Source organism: Aythya ferina (genome assembly GCF_964211825.1).
Source record: "Aythya ferina genome assembly, chromosome: 1".
NCBI lineage: Eukaryota > Metazoa > Chordata > Aves > Anseriformes > Anatidae > Aythya > Aythya ferina.
The window spans coordinates 201,149,238-201,170,305 of NC_140296.1; the positions used below are offsets into that span (position 1 = coordinate 201,149,238).

Sequence of the window (21,068 nt, forward strand, 5' to 3'; positions counted from 1 at the left end):
CAGCAGGAGCCCTCTGAAATTCAAGAGGGACAAATGCAGAGACCTGCACCTGGGTAGGAGGAACTCATGGAAGTGACACAGGCTGGAGATGGACAGGGTGGAGAGTGGGTCATGAAAAGGACCTGGGGGTCCTGGTGGGCAGTGAGGTGACCATGGACCAGCCAGCGATGTTCCCTGGCAGGAAAGAAAGCCAACAGCACCCTGGACTGCTTGAATAGAGCCAGGACATCAAGGGAAGTGATTATCCCTCCTCCACAAGACCCATTTGGGGTCTCTCAGTGCCAGAAAGCTGGGAACAAAGTGGAGGTAGCTCAGCAGAGGACCACCAGCATGGCTGGGGAGGATGGAGCTCTCACCTGCCTACCAGAAGAGGCTGAAGGACCTGGGCTTGTTCAGCCTGGAGATGAACAGAGGTGGCTTCAGAGGCACCTAACAGCAGCCCCCAATATCTGTGAGGAGCTTATCAAGAAAATATAGCCTGACTTTATTCAGTGGTGCATGGCTGGAGGATGAGAAGCAAGGGGCATAATTTCAAAAACGAGTGGTTCAGTCCAGATAGCAGGAAAACATTGTCACCATCTGGACAGTCAAGCAGTGTAACAAATTGCCCAGCAAGGCTGTGAATTTTCTGCTTTTTATTTTATTATTCCTTAGAGCAGGAAATTCCAGGGTTTGTTTCTGTTTTGTAATCTGGGGCTGGGAGGACGCTCCAGCATTTGGCACAATGGTACCAGGGTCAGGGACCAAGACTGGAGTGGTACAAGATATGTGATAGTTTGGCCACATCTACACATACATCTGTTGGGGTGGAGGAATACTTCTTCCTGTCCCCTTATCCCCTATGGACTTTTTATTTTTCCTGACTAATATTAATTTCTTCACCTTGTTTTATATAGCCTGTGACAATCACCCAGACAAGAGTGAGAAGGGCAGAAGTTGTGTGCCTGACATGGTGACAGTCCCCAGTCTCTGCAGAAAGCTTGCTCTGGACCAACAGCCTAATCCAGAACTCTTAAAACAAAACAAAGCAAAAACCACCATGAACTCCAGCAACTTCAGCAAGGGAGTTCATTCCACTTAATTTTAGGTGCTTCACTGAGATGGAATGACCTCTGCTTCCTCTAGCCCTAGTTTGGGGACAAGTACCCCCAAGTGCCAAGGCAGATCACCTGAGCCTAGGTTACCTCTGGGGTAAGGGAGTATTTCCTGGGGATCCTCAGCATCAAAAGTCAAACAGGTAGAAACTAATGCCAGAGGTGCACTATAAATCATGTAAGTACAACTCTGTGGGGTCTGTCTCTTCTATCATGAGGGTATTCTGCATATATCTGTCCCTTGAAAAGCAGTCTCATTGCAGCTGGTCTTTTTTTCTGCACATCACCTGGGGCTCATTTGTTAACAACAGGATTCACTGAATTTCAGCCTCAGCCACCTACAAATGAGACCCCTAGAGTCCAATTTCATTTTCTAAATGCGGGCATCAGTGCCATTTGAGGTTCCCTGGAGGATCCAACATGGCCAGGTTTAGGAAACTGAATAAAAGCCCGAAGGTGGAGTTCACTTGGTATCAGGATGTCCCAGACTCATTTGCCGTTGCTTATGTTATTTAGAGACCTTTAAATGTCCTGGGCTATGCCACTTGAGAAGTTGCAGATGTCCTATTAATTCTGCATCATGTCTGCAAGCTCAACACGGATGTTTTGGAGAATATAGGACGTCTCAGCACTAGTCGCTTCCAGTCTGGCTGATGAATTGAGCCACACTTGTCTACTTCAGGACAAGCAAAATAAATCAGTTCATTCTTGCCCAGCATGAGAGCTAAACCTTTGGTGCACCTGTAAACATCTCAGGCTGGGTCTCTGAATTGGTGAGCTGTCTCCAAACCCTAGGCTAATGTAGGGCTTGACTGAATTGCCAAAAAGAGGGGCCGAGTGCCACCTGTTATACCTCATCTGAGACACCCATATGGGGCTGGCAGATGTGACAAGGGACCTAAAAGACACCCGTGCCCTTCTGTTGCAGCAGCTAGGGGTCCAGCAAGGTGTCCTTGGTTACTGAGAGCAGTATCTTATGCCTGGTCTAAGAAAACTGAATTTGCTCCTGTTTTCCTCTTACAGTCAATGGAAAATCAGCAGCACCTCCAGACAGCTCCTTCACTCCCTGGTCTTAGCCATGTCACATAGGATGGGATGAATTATCTTCAAGGTGAACATGTGTTACCCTGGCTAGCAGAAATATCTATAGGGTTAAGCAGCGGCACGTCTGCTTTGAGTGGTGCTGCATTGAGGCTGAGGTCCTGAACAGATACACTGATATCTCAGCACTTCTATGGGCTATACCCAAGAGACACGATCAGGGACATGATCTGGTATCATGGTGGCCCAAAAGAGCATCTTTTACTGTGTTAGAGCTTAAAACAGACATCGCCTTCCTCCTCTACTGCTGCTTATCCATTTTTATTGTATTGCCTCTATAGCAACACTTGTGTCTGGTCAGTTTGACTAGCTCAGGCTTCTTGTGATTTCCACATGATCTCTTCTCCAAGAGGTGCTGTGCATCCAGGTATTCCCCAAGTGGTAAGGGCTCTTAGCCTCTGTTTGCTGCAAAGCCACAGGGTTTTGAGTGACACATGTGAGGAATGACTTTATCTACTCATAGCATGATGGGTGGATAGATGAATGGATGGATGGATGGATGAATGGATGGATGGATGGATGGATGGAAAGGTGAAAAGTGAAAAAGTATTTTACCTTCACCCATGCCACTGTGTTGGGTCTGTCTGAGCTGGAGTCACATACTGACTTTCCCCACTACATTGTCAACTGTGTGGATGGTTTGCAGGAAAAGCTCAGAAGAACAGGGCAATTGTAAAAAAAAAATGACCCAAGACTTCTTTAAATATGCTAAGTAATTTTAGCATTGAACTTAGGTTTATGCATATGGGAAAACTGTTAGTCATGATGCAGAAAAAGGGGAAATATTAAAAAGTTTCTTCTTTCACATACCTACATTTCAGGAGAAGGATAAAGTGGGTCTGGTCCTACTCTGTAACCACCTACTTAGCTACAACTGCTATTAAAGATAATATATTTTCAAGCAGGTAGCCCTGGGCATCTTGGACTGGGACAGAGAGCTCTGATTTGTTCATAAAAACCTTGAGGACTTTTTAAGCACACCAGCAGCATCCCAATCAACAAGGAACGTGCTGTTCTCATGCTCACATTCATAAAAGACAAGCAGGATGACCCAGCTCATGGCAGCCTAGTCTGACATTACTCTTTGGCAAAATAATGGAAATGCTGATATGGGTATAAAGGAATAGAAGGCATTAAAGAAGAGGTAAACAATTAAAGCCAATCAACATGCTTTTTAGGGAGAAAAGGTTGTCAAACTCAATTTTGTTCTTTGATGTGATTGTAGGTTTTGGCTGATAAAAGTAATTGAAAAGATAGAATATACTCTGAGTTTCGTATGTTTGACAGCGCAGCAGATCCTGATTAAAAAATTAGCATTCTACCCTATCAATACAAGGCACATAAAATGGATTAAGAACTGGCTAACATGTCAACAAAGAAGCTGTCAAAGGGGAATCACTATAGGAGACTACTTTTCAGAGGGGTTCTGCAGGGATCAGTAATAAGTCTGAACGTTATTGAACACTTTCACTAATGACCTGAAAGTAAATATTAAAAATGCTGATAACATTGGAAAATAATGAAGAGGACTAGGAGTTATACAAAAGTGCTCTTGGTATGGTTGTAAGCAAGCTTTTATATCCAAGAACGAGCAAGCAGACTACACATGCAGGAACCTGGAGCACAGTAAATCTGAGAGAGATTTAGGCATGCTAAAGAAGCAACCCAAAATAATTCTTCCAAGCTGATATTTTGTGGCTTTTGAATGTTATTCTTTGCAAGGTCTGATGCAATCTCTGATAGTGTAATGCAGAGGAGTAGGGGTGAAATTTGTAATTTCTGCATTAAAAAAAAAAAAAAAAAGAGAGAGAGAGAGAGAAAAAAAAAAGGAAAATACATACATTTGCAGAAATAAACAACAACAAAAAATATTCAGGGACCAAAAAGCCACTGTTCTATGCAGACACCTCAAGAACATGATACATTTCTTTTCTGAAAAGGAGGGTTGAAAAGCAACTCAAGACCTGTGTGAGTGCCTTTGGGGGAAAATAGTATATACAAAAGTGCTTTTTAATGTAGCAAGGCTGAGCAGAGGCAGAACCAACAGAGAAAACATTTGCAGAAGCAGGGACAGGGATTTGTAAGATCATGTGCCTCTGGGAAGCTGTGGACTTTTGCCCCAACTCTCAGTGGATTAAGATTAAGGATGAAATCTTTTGGTTACTTACATGTTTGACTTGATCAAGCATAGGGTGAGGGGGAAAATAATGTCCTACATGTGAAAGGCGAGACTTGTTTGAGACAAGGCATATGAAGGATGGCTGAGGGAACTGGGGTTGCTTAGTCTGGATAAGAGGAGACTCAGGAGAGACCTTACTGCTCTCTTCAACCACCTGAAAGGAAGGAAGGTGTGGGGAGCTGGGGGTCGGCTTCTTCTCACAGATAACTAGTGATAGGACTAGAGGGAACGGCCTCAGGTTGCACCAGGGGAGGTTTAGGTTGGATGTCAGGAAGTATTTCTTCACAGGAAGGGTAGTTAGGCATTGGAACAGGCTGCCCAGAGAAGTGGTGGAGTTACCATCCCTGGAGGTGTCTGAGAGAAGTGTGGTTTAGTGGTGGAATTGGTAGTGTTAGGTGGTGGTTGGATTTTGTGCTCTTAAGGGTCTTTTCCCACCTCAGTGATTCTGCGATGCTATTTGTTGGTCTGCTCTAACTCACCATTAAAAGGCATGGAGCTGTGAAACCTACAGTTTAGTGAGGTATTAAACACACTGCTGGGTCAACAGGACTTCACCTCTGGTCTTCCTCCTGCCTCCTTCAAAAAACCCCTCCCTGCAGCACCTCTGTCATCTCCACCCTGTAGCACCACACAACGTGGGTAACCCAAGAGTAAAATTTTGAAGTCATCAGTTGGAGGGACATGAGCCAACACTCAAGATTTTACCTGGTGTGTCTCCAGTCAGGTTTTCAGAAGGGAAAAGGCCAGCAAAGATTTGCATCAGACAAACCAACGATATCTCCTTTTGCAATTGAGGCACGTACTGTGAGTGAGATATCCCCAGAGCAGCCCGGGGAGGTGGGGACATTGCTCCCTGAAGCACTGCCTTCAGGAGCAACTCAGTAGGATTCAAATGCTTCTTTGTTTATGAAATAAGGTCCACCAGACCTATCACCAATTGTTTATGCTACAGAGCACACTCCCATTAATGCTAATGGTGCTTCGGAGCATAAATCCTTGCTAATTGATATAGGAATGTATCCCAGAAGACTTTACTTTACTACTGATTTAGCTGATAGATATAAATGTGTGAGAGGGAAATATTAGCATTCATGTAAAACAATTAGGTTATCAACAGGGACGAATGATTCAGAAAATGACTACAACTTCCCACCTCCCTTTAATGGACAAAAAAGAAAGTCTGCTAACAAGGAAAATCAGAGGGAATACAAATATGAGCTAATCACTGCTATTACTTAATATTTGTTATACACCAGCAGCCCCTGTGAATCCAGCCTGCATCCCCATCCGAGCTCAGTGTAGATGCGGGATGGAAAGGAGCATCCTGCTGCCTACCTTGGTCAGTCCTCCCCAGGGCTTTGCTGGGGAGCAGTATTTTGGGCTTACTCCTCTAACAAACCTGGCCACCCGATGTACAGCTCAATACCAGTTGCTAAATATGTATGAAGAGAGGAGAATGATACAAGCAGAGGGTAGATTTCCACAATTTAATTTTTTTTTTTCAGATAATATAATGGCATATGAAAAGTGAGGCAGTAATGCAGTTCAAAAGAAAAAAAGAAAGCAACCCCCGAACCACTCTCCTGGATCTTTCTGCCAAAGGCTGACATTATTGAAAGTTTGTTAAATACAAGTAGTCCAGACATTTCCATAAAAATCTGATTGTGCGAAACCTACAATTTTGTGGCAAATGTACAGCCATTGAAGGAATAAATTTTTCAGTGTACTCAACAGTTTTTGCTATTAGACTCCCATTTAATTCATGGGTTTTGATGTGAAAATGTTCTCCTAAAAGAAGGCTCAGATACAGGATACAGTAAACCATTCATCTTCCACAAAAAGGTGCTTTGACCTCAAATGTTTAATCTGTGATTTTGAGCATACCAGGTTTCATTTTTATTTTTTTTATTCTAAACCTATCTAGAATCAGGAGGAAAAAAAGTCACATACCAAAAATAAGTAAATTATTGTTTGTGGAAGAAATATAGCTTTGTTTCATTACATTTTCTGATTCACATATTTTAGCTATTTCATACTATTTTAGTGCAAAAGCAAGCATGTTTAGAAAAAGATAGAAAATTTCCACATTTTAGTGTCATTTGCTGCAAGTCACTGAATGGTAAGACTTTTTCTCCCCATGGACTAATTTTCAAGGTCTCAGTTATTAATGAAATATCAAGCAGATTATACAACATTTGCCTGGGTATGGTTAAAGACTGTATACCCAGTAAGATTTCATATAACAAAAAAGCGCCCAACCCTAGAAACATTTTTTTTTCCATTTAATGCTCATAAAATTTTACAGACAACAAAATCCTTTCTTAAGCTTTATTTAAGAAATCGAATACTATTATAGTTCAATATATATAAGACACATCCAGTATTGTGTTCCTGATAGCAAGTGCATAGATTTTGTTAAGATATCATTTTTATATTTTAAAAATTTTTTTTATTTGTTACTCAGTAGCATGTTTCATGATCACACGAAGGGATATTCCCAGTGATTTTGCTAAGAGCATGAGAGAAAAAACAGAACACAGCAAAGTAGTGAAACTACAACAGAGATGAGGAACAAAAACAATCAGGCAAACTCTCAGTACAGTCGATTCCTGATAAGTGAATAATCTGATTGCTTGGTCACAATGCTTTATTCACTTATCAGGAATGATTCACACTACATTTTGTTAAACTGTTTTCCTTAGCCTAATACCTAAGAGTCACACTGGGCAAAGGCACACACACTCTGGCAGGCTATTCTTTAATCAGCAAGTCTTGTGACAGTTTGGTAATTTCCCATGGCGATACACATATAGCTAACAAAGAGACATTTTGCTAACACTGCAAGGTGCCTTACATAATTGAAATTAAAAGCATGCATTTAAGCAGGACAAACTGTTCAGCTGCATTGCTTTAAGGAACTCATTTTTCCCCATTGTTGAAATAAATAAAATAAAAAAAAAAAAAAAGAAAAAAAGAAAAAAACAAACAACCCTGTCTCTTTCAGCCCTGAGTATTCAAAAGAAACCCAACTATAGCATAAGTCTTTTACTCAGTTATATTTTTGGAAGAAAAGACCCCTCACAAAGCTCCAGCTTCTTTCCTAAGACCAAGTTTGGGGAAAAAATAAAATAAAGACAAGAACTTAGAAATCCCAGAGATCAACTCTGATTTATCGTTCATGTAAGTCCAGACTTACTCAACTGAATCCACTGGTGTCAACATAACCAGAACCAGAATCATGAACTCTAGAGGCATAAAAGACCCAAGGTACAGCCTGACCATTGGGATCTGCTCCCTTGCCTGGGCTGTCCTCTACAGGCTTCTGTGGTTTTCAATTAAACTTAGAGTTGCAGGCAAGGTATTTGCTTGGACCCCTGACCCTACAAGACAATGTTTGAGCTTCTTTGGGATGCACTAAGGGACATGGTTTAGTGGTGGGACTCAGTAGGTCAGGCTGGTGGTTGGACTTGATGATCTTGAAGGTCTTTTCCTACCTAGATGATTCTAGGATTCTATCCCAGACTCGTCACCTATTTGGCCTTTTGTGGAACTGGAAAAGTATAGAAAAGAAAAAAAAACAAAACCAAAAACCACCAAGGTTAAATAAATAAATAAATAAATAAGCAACCAGGCCAACTCATGAGCCACCTGAAAATTTCAAAACTCTTCCAAACACAGGAGCCAACGTCATGGCTGAAACCACACGGAAACACCCCGCGCGCCGTGCCCCCGTGCTGCGCGAGCCCTCGCCTGGGGTGGTGTCTGTGTGTGAGCCGAAGCCAGAGTGCCAGAAGGACCGGGGGAGAGGAGACACGAGGGAGGAGTGTCCATTGGGTCTCATAAGAGCACTTTTAAGTGGTCTTCGATTCCTGAGCATCACAGAAAGTGGGACAAAGGAAAGGGGAGTGGGCATATGGCTTGAATTCCAGAGAGCACTTGCCAGTGCTTCTCTCTCCTCCTTGGGTTTGTTTTTCTATTTGTTTGTTTGGTTTTTGGCTTTGTTGGTTTTGTTTTCCCCTCTCCAAATTGTAAGCTTTGCATCTGTGATCAGACAGAGGAGAGAAGAGACTTTTGTAAACCAGAACAACATGGATATTTTTCTTTCGCGGCTTTTATTTCATTGTGGTAGATATGGGGGAAAGCAGAGAGATTCTTGTGAGGAAAAAAAAAATTATAGGAAATGGAAAAATAAAACAAAAAAAGCTAAAAGCCAACTCTAGGAAAAAAAAAAAAAAAAAAAAGTGCTATGGTATTTCTTTTGTCCCTTTTGAGATTTGTGTAATACTATTAGCCAGTGCTGAGAATGATCTGCTTTGTAAACCCACAGCAAAAATATCACCCATTTGAACAACAGGGGATTTTTTTCGTGTTTCCTTTTCTTTTATTTTCTTACTTTTTTTTTTTTTTTTTTTTTTTTTTTTTTTTAATTCTTCCACTGGCTTTAATAGAGTCTCCCTGTGCTCACTTGGATTTTATTTTTAAATTATTATATGTATAACTGCACATAACAAGCTCGTTTACCTGGTAGGCTTTTGCAGGCTCTCATAGCCCTAGTTAAGCTGTGATTAGTTTCTAAGGAGTTTGACTAACACCATATGCCATCAGATTACTGTGCAGTCTGGAAGAAATCCCAAGGCTATATTTTCTTGAATGTTTCATACGCTTCTGCGAAGTAGCGGCAGAGTATTTTTTGAATGACTAGGAAGAATTGATCACCATAATCTGCGTTTTGCAGACTGACTGAAATGTCAGCAAAAATCTTTTCACATGGCTTCTGATTTCTCTGTGTGTTTGTGTGCATAAGCTTTTGCAGTTAGAAGACTAGCAAAAGCTATCTTCCATATGACTTTGCAGGAAACTCATTTAAAATGCTTCCTGCTTAGACAGATTATCCAAGTGATAAGGCATGACTAGGGGGAGGGAGACAGAAAAAAATATCAAAGAAACTGTAACATGTCTAAAATGCACAAATCCTCTTTTGCCCCCCAATCAGATATTCACTTAGGTGGAATCGACTGTATCTTTTGTACACAACCAACAAATAGAGAAAAAAAAAAAAAAACAGGAACGTGAAACAGTGAGGTGTGTAGATGTATTACCAACACATAATGACCACCAACAATACAAGACACAAAGTAGAGAGACAAGTATTAGGAAAATGGTTTAATATTGGAGACAGAAGCAAAAAACTGCATCACACAATAACATACGTTACAAAAATAAGTCTGACTGTTTCAACTACACGGTTATGTTCACAATGAGGACAGAAGAATCAGAAAAAACTCTGATCTAAACAGCAAAAAAGCAAACCCCTAACGTTTTAACTAATACATTTATCCACGCAAAGTGACCGAGTACTCCTAATTCTAATTACCTTATTGTGTAACTGCACGATACAGAATAAAAAGTGAAACTTACCGCTTTTGTTAAGACAAAATTCTAAACACTAGATATAAGCAAAGGGAAAAAAAGAAATCAAGCCAAAGTTTTTAATTCTCTAAACAAAACCAACTCTCTTTCTACCATCCAGAAATCAAACTTGAAAATCAGTCATGATCGAGGGGGCCCACGAGAGTAAGCCACAAAAATTTCCATTTGTTTTTAATCTCCAGTATAAAAAGTTCCACTGGTACAAAATGCGTAAGTAAGTACAGTCAGGTTGTAGAAATATGAAAGCCTGCTTTTTTTTTTTTTTTTTCTTGTTCTTTTTTTTTTTTTTTTTTTTTTGGCTCAAATTCCATCAAACAACAAAATCCAAATGCATCAATAAAACAGAAACAATACTCAAATGGTCTTACAGTTTCCACTAGATTGCATTAACTTTGGCTTTTCTCAGACAATACTTAAAAACTAGTTTGTAATTCTAAACAAAATGATAGTATTATTAATCTACAAACAACAATTCTCACAGCACAAAAAAAACACAAATACATAGTTTTTTTTTTCTTTTCTTTTTTTTTTTTTTTTTTTTTTTGTATGACATTATCCAAAAAGGTAATGAAACTACAGGATATTTTTTCCTTTCGTTAATTAGCACTTAAGATAATAAAAACAGAAACAGTAAAATGATTCCAGAGTAGCACAAGCCAAGGAACTGTAACCCCTATGGTGAAAGAAAGATGAACTTGTTACTCCTTTGAGGACTGCCATTTCATCACAATTAGCTAATTTGTTTGAAAAAAAGCAACTAGTGTAGTCTTTTGATTAGAATTTTGTAAAGCAATTTCCCTTGTTTTTCTTCCTCTCTTATTAGGCCCTTGCACCCTTGCAGCTTTTTCCTTTCAATATTTTGAAAGAGAACTGGTAGATAATTTGTCTCCACGGAGGTGTATGTTTGGGTTTTCATTTTTATATTTGATTTAAAAAATAAATAAATTTCAAGATGGACCCATCTCAGTTGCCTGGAAATCCTGAACTGTTCCTCCTCTCCCACTGCTAAGCCAATGTCTTGTGTAGTGTGATTTGGGGCAACCGCTTGGGTCTGCGGCTGATACCAAATTACACTGCCTGATGACCAAAGACATCACCGCTCTCACTGGACTGGTAAACCCGCAGGACACACTAGGGCATCTAAAAAAGCTTTGGAAATTTATACAGTGGGTACAATGAGGATAAATTAGTGAAACAGTCTAAACAATCCAAATGATGATCTCATATTATATATATATGTACATATATATAATATAACGTACGTGAGATGATACTTTGAATATGCAAAATTGCTGCAAGTAGTACAAAATAGCCCTCAAAGGGTGTAGGAAGGCCCCAGCAGTAGTAAAAATGTGAGAAAAGTATAGATCACTTATTTATAAGTGCATGTGCTATAAGAAGGAAACTTTTTTGCATCACTAGAGGCTAGTCCTTTCCATCCCAGGGCTCTACATAAAGAAGCATTTAAGTTGGGGATGAGAGACAAGAGTGCACCAGCTGATGTTGTTCATATAGGGCTTCGTTTTTAATTTTAGGTGGCTTCGAATATAATCAGAAATAGGAAGAAGGTATGGCACTTTATCATCAGTAGCAAGTACTGCTGCTCACACGCATTGGATTGGCAATGAATTTGCTATACCGGTAGCAAAGAACCAAATTTGGTTGTTGGTCACTACGTGTGCGGTAGAAATGCAATCTAATCAGACTTACAAGGCAGTGAAAGGGCTACCAGCATCTCTTTTCTGGTTCCTTACACACAGCTTCCTCCAGCAAACACCCACATCAGTCACATACGTATTCCCACGGACTACTTGTACGAGTAAAGTTACTCCTCTCTATACGAGTGTCTGCAGGAGTAAGCCAATATATTGCCGTTACAGATAATGGCAGATAACACCAAACATTACAGTGTATGTAAACTTTATCCATAAAAAGTAGTTTAACTGCAGTGCATGCTGAATTTTCACCCAGGAAGATCTAGTGCATCTGATTTAAGCAAAAGTTCATTTATTTAAATTACAAAAATATTTTTTTTCTCCTCACGATTTTCAAATGGTGGATTTACCACTCCTTTCTGGGAGTGGTTCACACAATAGATAATTAAAGAATTGTTTTATTTTTCTTTTATTTTATTAATACTGAATAGCATATTCCAGCAGCATATTAAAAGCTCTTTAAGAAAAGACAAAATCCCCAAAATCTAAAAAGGAAAACCACAAGTTAATTACTGTTTTAAATAATTTTAGTTATAGATACAGAAGAAATTTAGACAGCAGTAAAATATTTTTGTCCTTCAGATCTGCCCTGTGCATTGTTCTGATTTCAACCATGTATTAAATAAACCACAAAAAACTAAGTATATATATATTTATAGATATAGATATATATATAAAAATAAACAGCAAAATGGTGAATGTATAAAAGGTATTAACACTCAAGACAGCTCTGGGTGGAAAGGGTTAAAAGTTCAAAACTTTCTCACCTTAGAGGTTTCCATACAATATGAAGAAAATACATTGTGAGGTTTGCTTTCACAGCATTGATGTGTGCAGAGTGGTTAAAAAAGTGAAACATGGGCACTTATACAATGTTTTACAAAAAACATCAAAGAGAAATAACAAACAATAACAATTTCAGGCAACAAGACCACAGGATAGCAAGTTAACAAACTTTTTAACCTCTTTTTCTTTAAATATTAGGGATTTATACAAAACACATAATAAAATACCCATGTTATCAAATTACTTCACACAAGAAACACACTGAAGCTCTAGGAAGAAAGTACCTTTGGAATTTGGCACTATAGTTTCACTGATTTTTTTTTTTCTTTAAAAGAAAAACCGATCACATTTTGCTGAACACAAACACATCTAAATTGTTCACAATAAAAAAATGACATCAATGCGTCACAAGCCAACACAAACTTATTCTGGAATATTTTTTAATTTTTCACATGAAATTCATTTTTTTAAGCAAACAACTTTTTTTTTTCTTTTTTTTTTTTTTTGAATCTTGTTTTTGTTCTTGTTCTTCAAGTAAACCAATTTTAAACTTGTCTTTATAAACATAGAACACTTAAGACCATAAGACTCATGATGAAACCACAACTTAATTCACAGAAGCACCAACGTAACACATTTTACAGTAACCTTTCTTCTGTACATTGAAACAGTATAAAATATAGGTAATTTCATGTGCATTAAACCATGGATTGTCTAACTGTGAGTCAGTTCAGCAAAAGGTGACACAAGTAGGTAGCATTTGCCCTAAAACAGGGTAAATATTTTCTTATACTAATCTACAAAAAGTGGTTCTATATATATACTTTAATGAGAAAGTGAGCCACCTAAAATGGCCTTATCAAAAAACTTTACACTGCCTGAAAAATGTAAAAACTATTACAGACCTCTAGAGACTTAAAATCAGACAGTTTTATTTCTCAAACTGTTTTGGAAGTAGTCTGTTAGAAACCAACATTCTGTGCCTCTGGACACATATTGCTATTGTCACCAGTGACCAGGCAGAATGCCAATCCCTGTATAATACTTTCAAGTCTGGTTTTTTTTTTTATTTTTTTTTTTACGAAATGAAAAAAAAAAAAAGAACAAAGGAAAAAAGAAAAACAAAAAAGGAAAGAAAGAAAAAACATTTTGCCACAGGTTGTTTTTAAATCCTATCATTAATTTATCTAATAATAAATTTCAGTCTTGCATGAATGCAGCAATGTTTTTTCACATTGACTTCCCAGAATTCATAGCTAGATGAGGTCACATGCAAATTTCAAAGGTCAAACTAGATCAAAGGTCAGTAGGAGAACCAAATATGATGTGAGGTCAGAAAGACATCAGAAACAATGACGGGACGATGAAACTTTTTTTTTTTTTTGAGACGCCACAGGGACATGCTAGGCAAACGATGGGCTAACGGGCATGGAGATGTCTAGGGAAAAAACAAGGAAGAGGAAAAAAGTTACATAGAATCTATGCAGCACAAACAAAATCACTTTTATGGGTGCAGGAGAAAACTAATGCAAATCTTTTGTCAGTAGAGTCTATGAGCTGTTCACATAATTTGCATTAACTTACAATACTTGTCAACAACAGCACAATGGAACCCCAAAAGAATCCATCTGAAAAGAGTCAGAGAGAATGGATTCGTCTTTGGGGAGAAAAGAGAGGAAAGAACCAGTTTCTACAAATGTAACATAAAGGTATGGGGAGGGAAAAAAGGTCAGACAACTGAACTTTAAACTAGGTAATGGAAACTACGAACAAAATAACCAGACAAATACAAACAAGAGGATAAAAGCATGAACTGTAAAGGGTGTAGGGTTCAACAGTGAAAAAGCGCCCATTCTTGGCACAATTACTCTAGAGACTACTTCAAAGGATCTAGCTAGCATAGAGAGCTGCTCTTTAGGTATCCAATAAGTTAACAATAGGCAATAAATAACTTCCATTATTTCTGAGGCAGTAAAAATTTTGTATAAAAATAGAAATGCTTTTTACAAATAAAATTTACAGGCCTGTGGCTTTCTTTTTTATTATTATTAAATTTATCTCTCAAGAAACATCAAGTATTGTCACTCATTTTATTTTATTTTTTTTTTATTTTAAACCCTGTAGCTTTAGAAACAGATCTCTAAATCTTTTTTACATTAATCCTTTCCAAAAAAACAAGAACTTAAAAAAAAGTGAAATATAAAGACGACCAGTGTAAAATCAGACTAATATATAACAACACATTGTTTTGAACTGAAAAAAAAATCAAATCTTCTCAAAAAACAAGTTGATGTAGTGGAAAGACTTGTTTCAATTTTCTTGTTGCAAAATAAGTGCTTCAACTGGCATGAGGCCATTTTCTTTAACCTATAAACTGCTGGTGCCACCCTGGTAAAATAGGATCCAACCATAGAAAACAACTTTTATTGTGTGCTAATGGCACCAGGGTTCACAGAGTTAAATTGCACATTTTTTTTTGTGTGTGTGTGTGTGTTGCTTTGAATTTCAAGACGTTTATTTGTTAAAAAGGAGATAAATTATGCTGCAAAACAAAATACAGTAACACAACTCAGTAATTACTTGGCAAGGAAATGGGAGCCAAGTGTAGTAAGGACAAGTGGGGAAATGGAAGTGGTAACTGTAAAAATAACTGTCTCTTGGTGAAGGTTGGCTATATGTTCTCTCTTAACCCCCCTGCAGAGGACAGGTTTGCTCATGGGACTTACCCTAAGAAAGCTAAAATAAGAGCAGTAAGCATCTGGGGTTAAGATCAGTAAGGTTTGCTGTCATTTTTGGAGCGTTTCAGCTGAACCTTCAAGCGTTTCATGCCAATCTGAAAGCCGTTCATAGCCTGGATAGCAGCTTGTGCAGAGACTGGATTGTCATAGCTAACAAAACCTACGAGACACAGAACGGAGGCGGGAGAGAAAGCGAACTGTAGGTTAGAACAAATTCCAGAAGGCTTTTTGTTAGGATTTTATTATTACTATTTATTTGACACATTTACCTCTCTTTCAATTATTTCTTTGATCACACTCCATAGCCCATTTCCTCGCCCTTTCCCTTCGCCTTCCCTTTTACCTTCATAATATTTCTTTCCTAGCTGGGATGCAGTTGGCCAGTTTTGGTGCAATGCAGTTTCCCAATCTGTTTTTTATCTACCTACCTTAGAGACTGTAGATATTTATTACTGTAACACTTTTCACTGTAATATCTACACATCTCCCAGCCTATTAGGAAGTACTATGAGGCCAGTCTGTACATGTGAAGATGAAACAGAAGACCTGGTTACAGAAACAAAACCCAAACTTGGATGCCTGTATGAATTTGAGCATCTGAATGTGAGTTCACGTACACTGGCCTGGGTGGTATTATTCAGTCATCTCCTTGGGCCCAGACTGGGACAGTTGCAATATTAATATTTTGTATTTTTACAGCTCCTTCCAGTTCAAGATCTCAAGGTACATTAAATGTTAATTAATTCAGCCTCTTGGTCCCAAAAGGGGTATGCAAGGATCGAAATTAAGCAACATCATAAAGACAATGGCAGGGCTTGATGAGAACTCCAGATCTTCTGCTCCTCAGCTGCGAGCACTAACTAGGGGGATAATGCTTGCTCGGGTAATTCAGAATGGCTGGCCTGGCTCAGCTTTCTTTTCCCCCTGAGACAAAAAAAGCTCTGTTCATAATGGACTCAAATCTCCCTGATTCTGGAAGCTCAAAATTCATTTTCATATCTGGGCCTCCCACTTGTAATTGCAAAGCTCGCCTAACTGCTGCTCTGCCTCTGCTCTGGCTAATTACCACTGCATTCCAGCCTGCTATTATGCATCGGCTTTGAAATGCTCCCTCTCCTTTCCACTTGAATTTGACTTAACACATATCCCTTCACCCTGTTAAAGCATGGCTCCCCCACACTTTGTTTTCAGTACTAACACGGAAGCTGCTCAGCTCCTGTCTTCCACCAGCTTTCTTCATTTGTGCTTAGTGCCTGCATCCTTTTCTGATTCACAACCTCTTTTTGCTGTCATTTTAACCTGCTCTTTTATGGCTCTTGCTTACCTCGCACTGTTGCCCTCTTCCTTCTTCAGTGTCAGAATGATACACTTTGCCCATTGTAAAGAAAAAAGCCTCTTAACAAGTCATTTGGTCCCTGTCTGCCCTCCCTCCTTCACAGACCTTCCCTACGGTTCACCTTAAATCGACTTCACCAAACTATTTACTTAAGACTCTTCTCTGACAATTCAGGCTCACTTCTGCTCCTTTCCACTCAAAAAGCCTCTCACTTAAATCTCTGTAGACCTTCTCCCGGCCAAAGCCAATATGCTTGATTCATGCTCTTCTGTGGTTGATTATTCATTACCTCCTTAAGGGATAATAAATATTCCTCCATATCTTCCTTGATTTTAGTAACTTGTCACTTCCTCACTTTCTTCACTTGATCATTTCCTCTGAATATTATTACCATATCCTGAGGAACTTCATCACCCTCTTCCTTTCCTTCCCCTGTCTTCCTGTAGGAGATCTTATCTGTTCACACGACTCCAATCACTGCCTTAGCACTGCACTCCTCTGTCTACTTCCATCAGCTCACAGATCTCAGCCTTGAGCTGTAAGATTTCCTCAGGGACAGAAAGAAAAAGCAACCTACCATGAGTTAGAAGGCAGCTGTAGCACCTTCCGGGCAGATACTCCATAACCTCCATAAGCTACTCCTACCTACCTCGACAATTCAGCAGTTTCCTCTACGGCCTTCCTGACCTTCACGTTGTTCTCTTGAGTGCATTCTGAATAGTTTTCTGCTATGAACCTCTCATCATCTTAGTTCCTTTTTATCTTAGCTAGTCATGGTGACCTGAAAGTTAAGCAACTGATCTAAACTAGTCATCAGGTGGCATCTGTGAATGGTGAATGAAGAGAAGCAAGCGCGCCCTGAGGTAGCTTTTCCACCCACCTCTCTTGTCACCAACTCAGACTCTCCCGTGCTGACAGAAGAACAATTAGCTTAGGCTATGCTTACCTTTCAGGGGATGTAATAAGTCACTTCATTCTATGTCTCTTTAATAGTTTCCTTGACTCAGCCACAAATTCAAACATACATCCTCTGTGCTGCATCAGTGGAATCAGCCTTTATCATTCAATTGTTATCCTGCTTCACAATTTGTCTCTATGCACAGAATGCTCTATCTACATTAGCCTGTTGCACTTTCATCTTATCCCTTATCAAGAACCTTCACTTACAAAGCTTGTGAAGGAATATGACATTCTCTCCCTTTATTTGTTTCTGATTGCATCCATTCATCATTTTTTTTGGTCTGAAATTTAAACTGCAGGTTACGTGGGGATGGGATGATGTTTCTTATCAATTTGCAAAGCCCCTGTCATGATGATTCTGATTTTTGTTTTAAATCTCTTGGTACCTCTGTAACCAGGATAAATATTTTTCATCATTTGAGTAGCAAATTTGTTATGAGGCAGACTGCATTTACGCTGGGATGTCACTGGGTCCCCCCTCCCCTGCCTTACTTTACTCTCTCATTTCTGTTATTGTAAGTTTTATGAAAGGCAAGAGAGAAGCTTAAAGAGTGAAACCCTTTGTCTGTGGAATCAACTAGAGCTCATGAGAGCTCATGAAAAAGTATTTCCAGGGGTAGATGGACTGTCCTGTCATCCTCATTACCATTTAATCTCTTGAGCATTCAACTGAGATGGACAAGAAAGCAAATAACACCAAAGCTCATTTTCTGCAAATAAAAGTAATTTTTCATTTTGAGAAGCAGTGTTACATAAAAGCTCATCACTGTGTATCACTACTCTGAGATTGGAACAAATCTTCCCATCCAAATTCAGCCAGCGGACAGTGTTGGACACTCTTTTCACCTTTCTAGTGTTCAATCTCTTTTCATCCGCAATTTGACTTCCAAAAAAGCCCAAACCAACCCAATCCAACAAAAAAAGAGAAACAAACCCAGATTGCACCATGAGCAATGAGCATTAGCGGTACCAGTGAGAAATGGGTAATTCAGATGTACTACTGTCTCAGCTTTTGGTGGGAATACAGAGAAAAAAAAAAGAAAGTTTTTTGAAACACAAGTTTGGGGCTGAAACAACAAATAGATGATTCTTGCCAATAAAAGCTGAGGTGATGCATGCAGGGATGTTAAACTAGCAGGATTAATCTTGGCTTTGCCTGTGATTAACAGAATCACACAGGTGCTGTTCACACCTACTGAATCAGAAAATCTCAACTTCCTCTGCCACTGCAGTACTTTTTGTTTTTAAAGCAGAACTCTCTCAACTGCTGGCAGAATACCTGGGGAGGAAGAATGAGAAATTGCAATGTTACTGAAACCTGACTAATGCCAAAAAGACAGAGGACTCTTCCATCCATTGGGTGTTGACCCTTCTGTTTCCCCTCAAACAAGATAACCTCAGTTCATCATTCTAAGCTAGGTATTTGTGTCCCGTAAACCCAGAGAAATGTGTAGGTAGGTAATCGAACAGTAAAAGGAAACCCACAAAAAACAAGTGTGGGAAGCGAGTTGATGAATTGAGCTGCCTGCCCAAACTAATCTACATTTTTTTCAGTAGTGATCACAATTGCTGCATTTCGATTAACACAGCTTGATTTGACATTTCATCAAGGTTCCTGGAGACCTCAACAGTGATTTTGTCACCCCAACACACTAACTGAACTGGCTCCAGATCAATAGGGAGTCCTTTTCAATTCCAGTTTTCAAATTTGCTACAGCCTCAGGGACTGTTTTAACACATTGCAGAAACATGCTGTACTGTATTAGTCTAAATATGAGCAATTTTTTTGTAAAGCTTAAACAGGACCTAAAAAATAAAGAAAAATGCAGAAAGAATATCACACGCTATCTGCAAAGTGAATTAAATTTCCAGGTGTACTATGGGCTTGTCAGGTGCAATAGACTCAGATTGTGGTATGGCTTGAATTCCTGTGCAGTAGGTAGTTCTGAGTAGCCTGATAGATGCTGCTCTTGGTTGGGTACTGTCTGTTTAGATAAATTCATCTCTTTTAAAACGGGTTAAAGCCCAGTAGCTGTTCCTGAATGGACCTCATGTAGACAAACACTGAGACAGACACATTTTAACAAAACCTAGATTAAAAAAAAAAAAAAAAAAAGTAATGATATGCAAGCTAAGAAACATGTATTATGGTTAATGGGGACACTTGAAAATTAAGTGATGGTGCTGTGCAAAGAGCAACATTTGTCAGTACAAAGGAGTTTTGGAAACTAAAGGGATTGTCTTGACTGGTTACTAATTTGTCATACATACAGCTTTACTCTGGGAAAGAGTTGTCATTTCGCTGGAAGCCCCGGTATTTTAGGTCAAACCTTACAAAACTTTTCTTTAAGAGATTCTGTCCTCCAAGACCCTTCTCATGTCTTGCATTAAAACCACAATCATTAGACCAACGATCTAACAGGTTGCCACTCAGTCACCTTCTGTTTTCCTCTCTGTTGAGGCACTGAACTGGTGCACCTATGTCATTCAAAGGACATCAGCCTATCTGACCAACCCTAGAAATTGTTTTATATCAACATATCATCTTCTCCTCTGCTGCCATCTAGTTTTCTGACAGCCTAAAGCATTCCCTGGAAAACTTGACATTGACACTCCCCTCATCCCCACCCTAAGGTAAGGGGAGATGCTACCTTTCATAATGTATTGGAGCTTGCCTGCCGCAGCTCTAGCTGCATATCTAGACATCAACTGTCTGTAAAACGTTCTGAACTACATGTACACACCATTCAAACACTAATTGCACAATCTTGTACTTAATTCAGAAGAAAGAAATTCCTGTAATGTAGAAGTAATGGGTTAAACATAGAGCATTTTTAAGTGGCTCAGCTATACAATAGAGAATAATTAGGTATCCATAATAAGGCAGCTTAATAGTATACTAAATGACATTCCCCCACATAGGGTGTAATTAGTTTCATGTACTTGACACATTCATGCGAGATGTCAGACTGGAAGATTATTATTGTTTTTTCACAGCCAATTTTTAGTTAGAACTAGTTTGCCTGTGCATCTTTCCTCTCATTTGAGGATTAAGAGTCCATTATTTTGGGAATGAAATTCCAGTATGACATTTCTCACACTGCTGTTAATTTTCTTTCCTGACCCCTTTTCAGAGTGGTGCATGTGGTTTTTACTATTTGATTTATTAAATTTGACATACCAAAGCACTTGCTCAGATTGGTCTGTTTGTCAATGAAGACTTTAGCAGAGATAACATTTCCAAAAGGCATGAACATCTGCAGAATGTCCTGGTCTCCAAACTCCTGGGGGAGGTGGTAAATAAAGAGGTTTGCCCCTTCTGGACCTTTAGGAAAACAAAACAAAACAAAAGTCTGAAAACAGCTATTACAAGAGCTACGTTTAATCTATTTTCCCATAATACTTACTGAAGGTGATGGTCAGAAAGCATTTCACTTTCCAACTTTGAAGGAAGCACAGTAAGTGGATCATCAAAGGAACAGAGCTGAAATGCAGCTCTTTAGAGTATCCTATCTTGCAAAGTGTTCACTTGATACCTCTTCTACAAAAGAAGTTAAACTGCAGCCTCTTTCTTCAATTTACACAAGTGTCTTTCAGGATAATTAAGGTTAGGAAAACAGGTACACAATGTATTACTCTCTCACAACACCCCAAGATCTGCCCAAAGAGCCCCCTGCTGCCTCAAACACCTGCATGGGTTTGCTGGCTTAATTTTAGTTGCAGGAACTT

At 39.0% G+C, this 21,068-nt stretch overlaps 1 long non-coding RNA gene across 1 annotated transcript; it reads right to left on the reverse strand.

The window, feature by feature from the left end:
• Window positions 1-13,613: 13,613 nt before the first annotated feature.
• Window positions 13,614-20,661, reverse strand: LOC311429993. The gene is made up of 3 exons (XR_014688493.1): window positions 20,521-20,661; window positions 15,032-15,203; window positions 13,614-13,743 (listed from the first exon to the last, which is right to left on the reverse strand). It is a non-coding gene; the product is annotated as an uncharacterized lncRNA (long non-coding RNA).
• Window positions 20,662-21,068: the final 407 nt, after the last annotated feature.